Source organism: Nerophis lumbriciformis, linkage group LG01 (genome assembly GCF_033978685.3).
Source record: "Nerophis lumbriciformis linkage group LG01, RoL_Nlum_v2.1, whole genome shotgun sequence".
NCBI lineage: Eukaryota > Metazoa > Chordata > Actinopteri > Syngnathiformes > Syngnathidae > Nerophis > Nerophis lumbriciformis.
Genome location: NC_084548.2, coordinates 59,833,328 through 59,839,327, shown reverse-complemented (window position 1 = coordinate 59,839,327; position 6,000 = coordinate 59,833,328).

Sequence of the window (6,000 nt, the reverse complement as noted above, 5' to 3'; positions counted from 1 at the left end):
CGATAGCAGAGTACGAGGAGGAACTTTGTCCAACAAAAGAGGAGAAGGAGCGACAACATCAAAAACTGGACGCTGTTTTCAAGAAACATCAAGTTGTGTTACACAGAACAGGTTTGTTTACTTCTCACTCTCACATGTTTACTAACTTTATATTTATTATTAACACTATCCTTGAATAGATTGTCTATAGGAAGATGAATTGTCATGTGAGGATGATGCACTGATTGTTTTATGTTGCTCATAAAAACAAGACAGTTTCAGACACACAATATTTATGAGATGTTGATGTTCCTCTTAGTTTGTAACAATGTGTATCAACATGTTTACACAAAACTCACACAGTCACCGGGGGAATATTCCAGAGAGCAAGTTAAGTGCAAACTCCTGAGTACGTAAAATGAAGTGTATCAATTCACTCATATCATGTTCTACACTTGGTGAATGTTCATTCTCAGGGAAAGCAAACCATCAGGTTTGAGTAAACAGTGGTATTTCAGTTTGAGCACATGAGAAGATAAGGCCCCTTAGTTTGATATTCGCAGGTGAATTGGATCACTTCTCGTAGGAAAAGAGGCCCTAATTTGGACTTCGAAATGCAAAAGTGACAACCATATCCTTGAAAGGAGACTACCTGTCTAGCTCAAACGCCAACCTTTAAAGGGGAACATTATCACCAGACCTATGTAAGCGTCAATATATACCTTGATGTTGCAGAAAAAAGACCATATATTTTTTTAACCGATTTCCGAACTCTAAATGGGTGAAATTTGGCGAATTAAACGCCTTTCTATTATTCGCTCTCGGAGCAATGACGTCACAACGTGACGTCACATCAGGAAGCAATCCGCCATTTTCTCACTTTCGTCGGTGTGTTGTCGGAGGGTGTAACAACACTAACAGGGACGGATTCAAGTTGCACCAGTGGCCCAAAGATGCGAAAGTGGCAAGAAATTGGACGAAATTTGTTCAAAATACGAGGGTGTGGGGAAAGCCGACGAAATGGTCAGTCGTTTGTTCCGCACACTTTACCGACGGAAGCTATGCTACGACAGAGATGGCAAGAATGTGTGGATATGCTGCGACACTCAAAGCAGATGCATTTCCAACGATAAAGACCCTAGCTTCCCTGGCCTGCTGACATCAACTCCAAAACTGGACAGATCAGCTTTCAGGAAAAGAGAGCAGATGAGGGTGTACAGCCCTTACCTTTAGGCTGGTACCAAGGGCGACTGTGTTGACCAGTTTGACGCGTGTAAATGATAGAATGTCCAGTACTGTAAAACTGTGTTTGGATATGACAATCCGTTTATTACAAGCTATCTAAATTAAATCAAATGTAAGTTATATAACAAAGTATGCTAACCTTGAATGGCACATTATAACAGCATTGTCACCACAAGTCACGACAAGACACCACACGGTCGAAAACTGTTTGTCCTCCAATCGCCCTCCCATGCTCACACCTGAACCCAATTTATGGAGGCTACCATGGTAACCGCACCATAGCAACAGTCCCCTCCCTGTCAACACTTCCTGGTTCTTAACAGGAAGTGGGCGGAGCAATCTGCCGAAAAGGAAAGTAAACATGCTGAACCCAACAATCAATTAGAGAAAATAAAATAAAAACAATATAAACAAATAAGAAATTTTGGCTCCAACACTCCGGCCCCCAATTGAGAAGGGCAGGATGCCATGAACAATTCAAAATAAATAACAATGGAGCCATAAATATGAACAAATAACAATCATTTTTGAATGTGTTTTTTTTTTTTTATTACACTTCAGCTTCTTGCAGCAAGCAAATTTTTGTAACTGGTCTGTCCAGTGTGCTTGTTTTAGTTTTGATTTTAGCAGAACACACCAATCCTTTTTTATCTGGATAAGTCTCCATGACTCTTCCAAGTAACCAAGAGCCACGTGGAGCGGTATTGTCTGCGATGAGTACAATGTCATTTGGGACGAGACTTCTTCTCTCCACCTCTGCCGCTCCTGTAGCAAAGGTAAGTACTCTCTTAACCAGCGTTTCCAGAATAGGTCAGAGATGTGTTGGACTTGTCTCCATCTTCGTTTGAGATAGAGGTCTGATTTTTCAAATAATCCAGGTGGTAAAATTGGTGATCCTTTCATGGTCAGAATGTGATTGGGAGTGAGGGCTTCTAGATCATTGGGATCCCCAGACAACCTTGTTATGGGGCGGTCATTCAGGATCGCTTCGACTTCACACAGCACCGTTTGAAATCCTTCGTCATTCAGGGTTTGCTGTCGTAGAACTGATGTCAATGTTCGTCGGATCATTCTGATCAAGCGCTCCCATGCACCTCCATGGTGAGAGGCTGTTGGTGGGTTGAAGCTCCACTGTGTTCCTTCCTCCAGAAATGCCAACTGTACTTTGCTGTGATTTAGAGCAGCGAGTGCTTCTCTCAACTCCCTTTCAGCACCAACAAAATTGGTTCCATTGTCAGACCTTAAATGAGAGACTGGTCCTCTTCTACAAATGAACCTGCGTAGAGCATTTATACAAGAATCTGTATCCAATGAGTAGGCGACTTCCAAATGGACTGCTCTACATGCCATACAGGTAAAGATAACCCCATATCGCTTTTCTTGACCTCAACCGGGCCGAAATAATCAACTCCGACGTTGGTAAATGGAGGTAGGTCGGCAGCGATCCTCTCTACAGGTAGGTCTGACATCTTCTGTTCGCCCAATTGGCCTCTATGGCGTTTACAGAAGACACAGTTTGAAATGATTTTTCTGGTGGCTGCATTAGCACATTTCCTTCTTAGCCTGGAGAGTACGTGGTTTCTCCCACCATGGCCCAGTTGTTCATGGATGTGTTTTAGTATCAGAGCGGAGATATGGAGATCTTTTGCAAGGATAATGGGATGTTTAGAATCCTCTGACATTGCTGCTTTACTCAATCTCCCTCCTACTCTGAGCAAACAGTTTTCCAGAATGGGGTCCAGCTTGTAAATAGAACTGTCTTTCTTCACGTTACTCTTCCCAGATTTCAATAAAGCAAGTTCCTGTGGGAATCTTTGCTCTTGAGTGAAGCGGATGATGGCTGTCTCAGCTCTTGACAGATCGTCTGGTGTTAGAGTTTGGTTTCCTAGTGCAGCTTTAATGTGCATTTGTTCAAACCAAACCTCACCCACGAACGGGCTTGCACAAGGAATCATAAACACCACCTTGTAATTGAAATGTACCCACGAACGGGTTTGTCATGCACAGAACCTCATAGAAATGTACCCACGAACGGGTTAAATAACAATGAATATTAACCACCAATGCATTGGATTTTTTGTTTCTGTCTTTGTGCGCACACACTATTATATATGGCCATACAGTATATTAACCCGTGTAGCGCACCACATACCTTTATGTTGTTCTTGTCTTCAAAAGATTGAATTCGAAAAGAGTTCAGTATCTTCAAAAAGAGTACAAAACTTCAAACAGCGTTGCGCGTCCCAGCGCTGCTCAGCTGTCGCTCCAAACGGCGAGGACCGGTGGTGCTGTTGTTCGATCAGCGCGACGTCCTCCGTCTGCCTGTCGCTGCGTTGCTCCTGACCCAAACGACGATCCCGTCTGCTGTCTGGCTCTTCTCCTGGTCCAATCGAGGTGAAACAGCCCGGCCTGTGGCTGAACACCGTCCCAGCGTGCGCCCCAGGTGCATACACTTTGGGCTGATGCAATCTAATTACTTCCTGTTCCTAATGAAGTGTCCACTGTGTGTCTTACTGACATTCAAACTTAGTCCTTTTCCAAAACCAAGACTAAAGTTTTCGACTTATTGTACAGCCCTTACCTTTAGGCTGGTACCGAGGGCGACTGTGTTGACCAGTTTGACGCGTGTAAATGATAGAATGTCCAGTACTGTAAAACTGTGTTTGGATATGACAATCCGTTTATTACAAGCTATCCATCCATCCATCCATCCATCTTCTTCCGCTTATCCGAGGTCGGGTCGCGGGGGCAGCAGCCTAAGCAGGGAAGCCCAGACTTCCCTCTCCCCAGCCACTTCGTCCAGCTCCTCCCGGGGGATCCCGAGGCGTTCCCAGGCCAGCCGGGAGACATAGTCTTCCCAACGTGTCCTGGGTCTTCCTCGTGGCCTCCTACCGGTCGGACATGCCCTAAACACCTCCTTAGGGAGGCGCTCGGGTGGCATCCTGACCAGATGCCCGAACCACCTCATCTGGCTCCTCTCGATGCGGAGGAGCAGCGGCTTTACTTTGAGCTCCCCCCGGATGACAGAGCTTCTCACCCTATCTCTAAGGGAGAGCCCCGCCACCCGGCGGCGGAAACTCATTTCGGCCGCTTGTACCCGTGATCTTGTCCTTTCGGTCATAACCCAAAGCTCATGACCATAGGTGAGGATGGGAACGTAGATCGACCGGTAAATTGAGAGCTTTGCCTTCCGGCTCAGCTCCTTCTTCACCACAACGGATCGATACAGCGTCCGCATTACTGAAGACGCCGCACCGATCCGCCTGTCGATCTCACGATCCACTCTTCCCTCACTCGTGAACAAGACTCCGAGGTACTTGAACTCCTCCACTTGGGGCAAGATCTCCTCCCCAACCCGGAGATGGCACTCCACCCTTTTCCGGGCGAGAACCATGGACTCGGACTTGGAGGTGCTGATTCTCATCCCAGTCGCTTCACACTCAGCTGCGAACCGATCCAGTGAGAGCTGAAGATCCTGGCCAGATGAAGCCATCAGGACCAAATCATCTGCAAAAAGCAGAGACCTAATCCTGCAGCCACCAAACCGGATCCCCTCAACGCCTTGACTGCGCCTAGAAATTCTGTCCATAAAAGTTATGAACAGAATCGGTGACAAAGGGCAGCCTTGGCGGAGTCCAACCCTCACCGGAAACGTGTCCGACTTACTGCCGGCAATGCGAACCAAGCTCTGACACTGATCATACAGGGAGCGGACCGCCACAATCAGACAGTCCGAAACCCCATACTCTCTGAGCACTCCCCACAGGACTTCCCGAGGGACACGGTCGAATGCCTTCTCCAAGTCCACAAAGCACATGTAGACTGGTTGGGCAAACTCCCATGCACCCTCAAGGACCCTGCCGAGAGTATAGAGCTGGTCCACAGTTCCACGACCAGGACGAAAACCACACTGTTCCTCCTGAATCCGAGGTTCGACTATCCGGCGTAGCCTCCTCTCCAGTACACCTGAATAGACCTTACCGGGAAGGCTGAGGAGTGTAATCCCACGATAGTTAGAACACACCCTCCGGTTCCCCTTTTTAAAGAGAGGAACCACCACCCCGGTCTGCCAATCCAGAGGTACTGCCCCCGATGTCCACGCGATGCTGCAGAGTCTTGTCAACCAAGACAGCCCTACAGCATCCAGAGCCTTAAGGAACTCCGGGCGGATCTCATCCACCCCCGGGGCCTTGCCACCGAGGAGCTTTTTAACTACCTCAGCAACCTCAGCCCCAGAAATAGGAGAGCCCACCACAGATTCCTCAGGCACTGCTTCCTCATAGGAAGACGTGTTGGTGGGATTGAGGAGGTCTTCGAAGTATTCCCTCCACCGATCCACAACTTCCGCAGTCGAGGTCAGCAGAACACCATCCGCACCATACACGGTGTTGGTAGTGCACTGCTTCCCCTTCCTGAGGCGGTGGATGGTGGTCCAGAATCGCTTCGAAGCCGTCCGGAAGTCGTTTTCCATGGCTTCCCCGAACTCCTCCCATGTCCGAGTTTTTGCCTCCGCGACCGCTGAAGCCGCACACCGCTTGGCCTGTCGGTACCTGTCCGCTGCCTCAGGAGTCCCATGAGCCAAAAGAACCCGATAGGACTCCTTCTTCAGCTTGACGGCATCCCTCACCGCCGGTGTCCACCAACGGGTTCTAGGATTACCGCCACGACAGGCACCAACTACCTTGCGGCCACAGCTCCAATCAGCCGCCTCGACAATAGAGGTGCGGAACATGGTCCACTCGGACTCAATGTCCAGCACCTCCCTCGTGACATGTT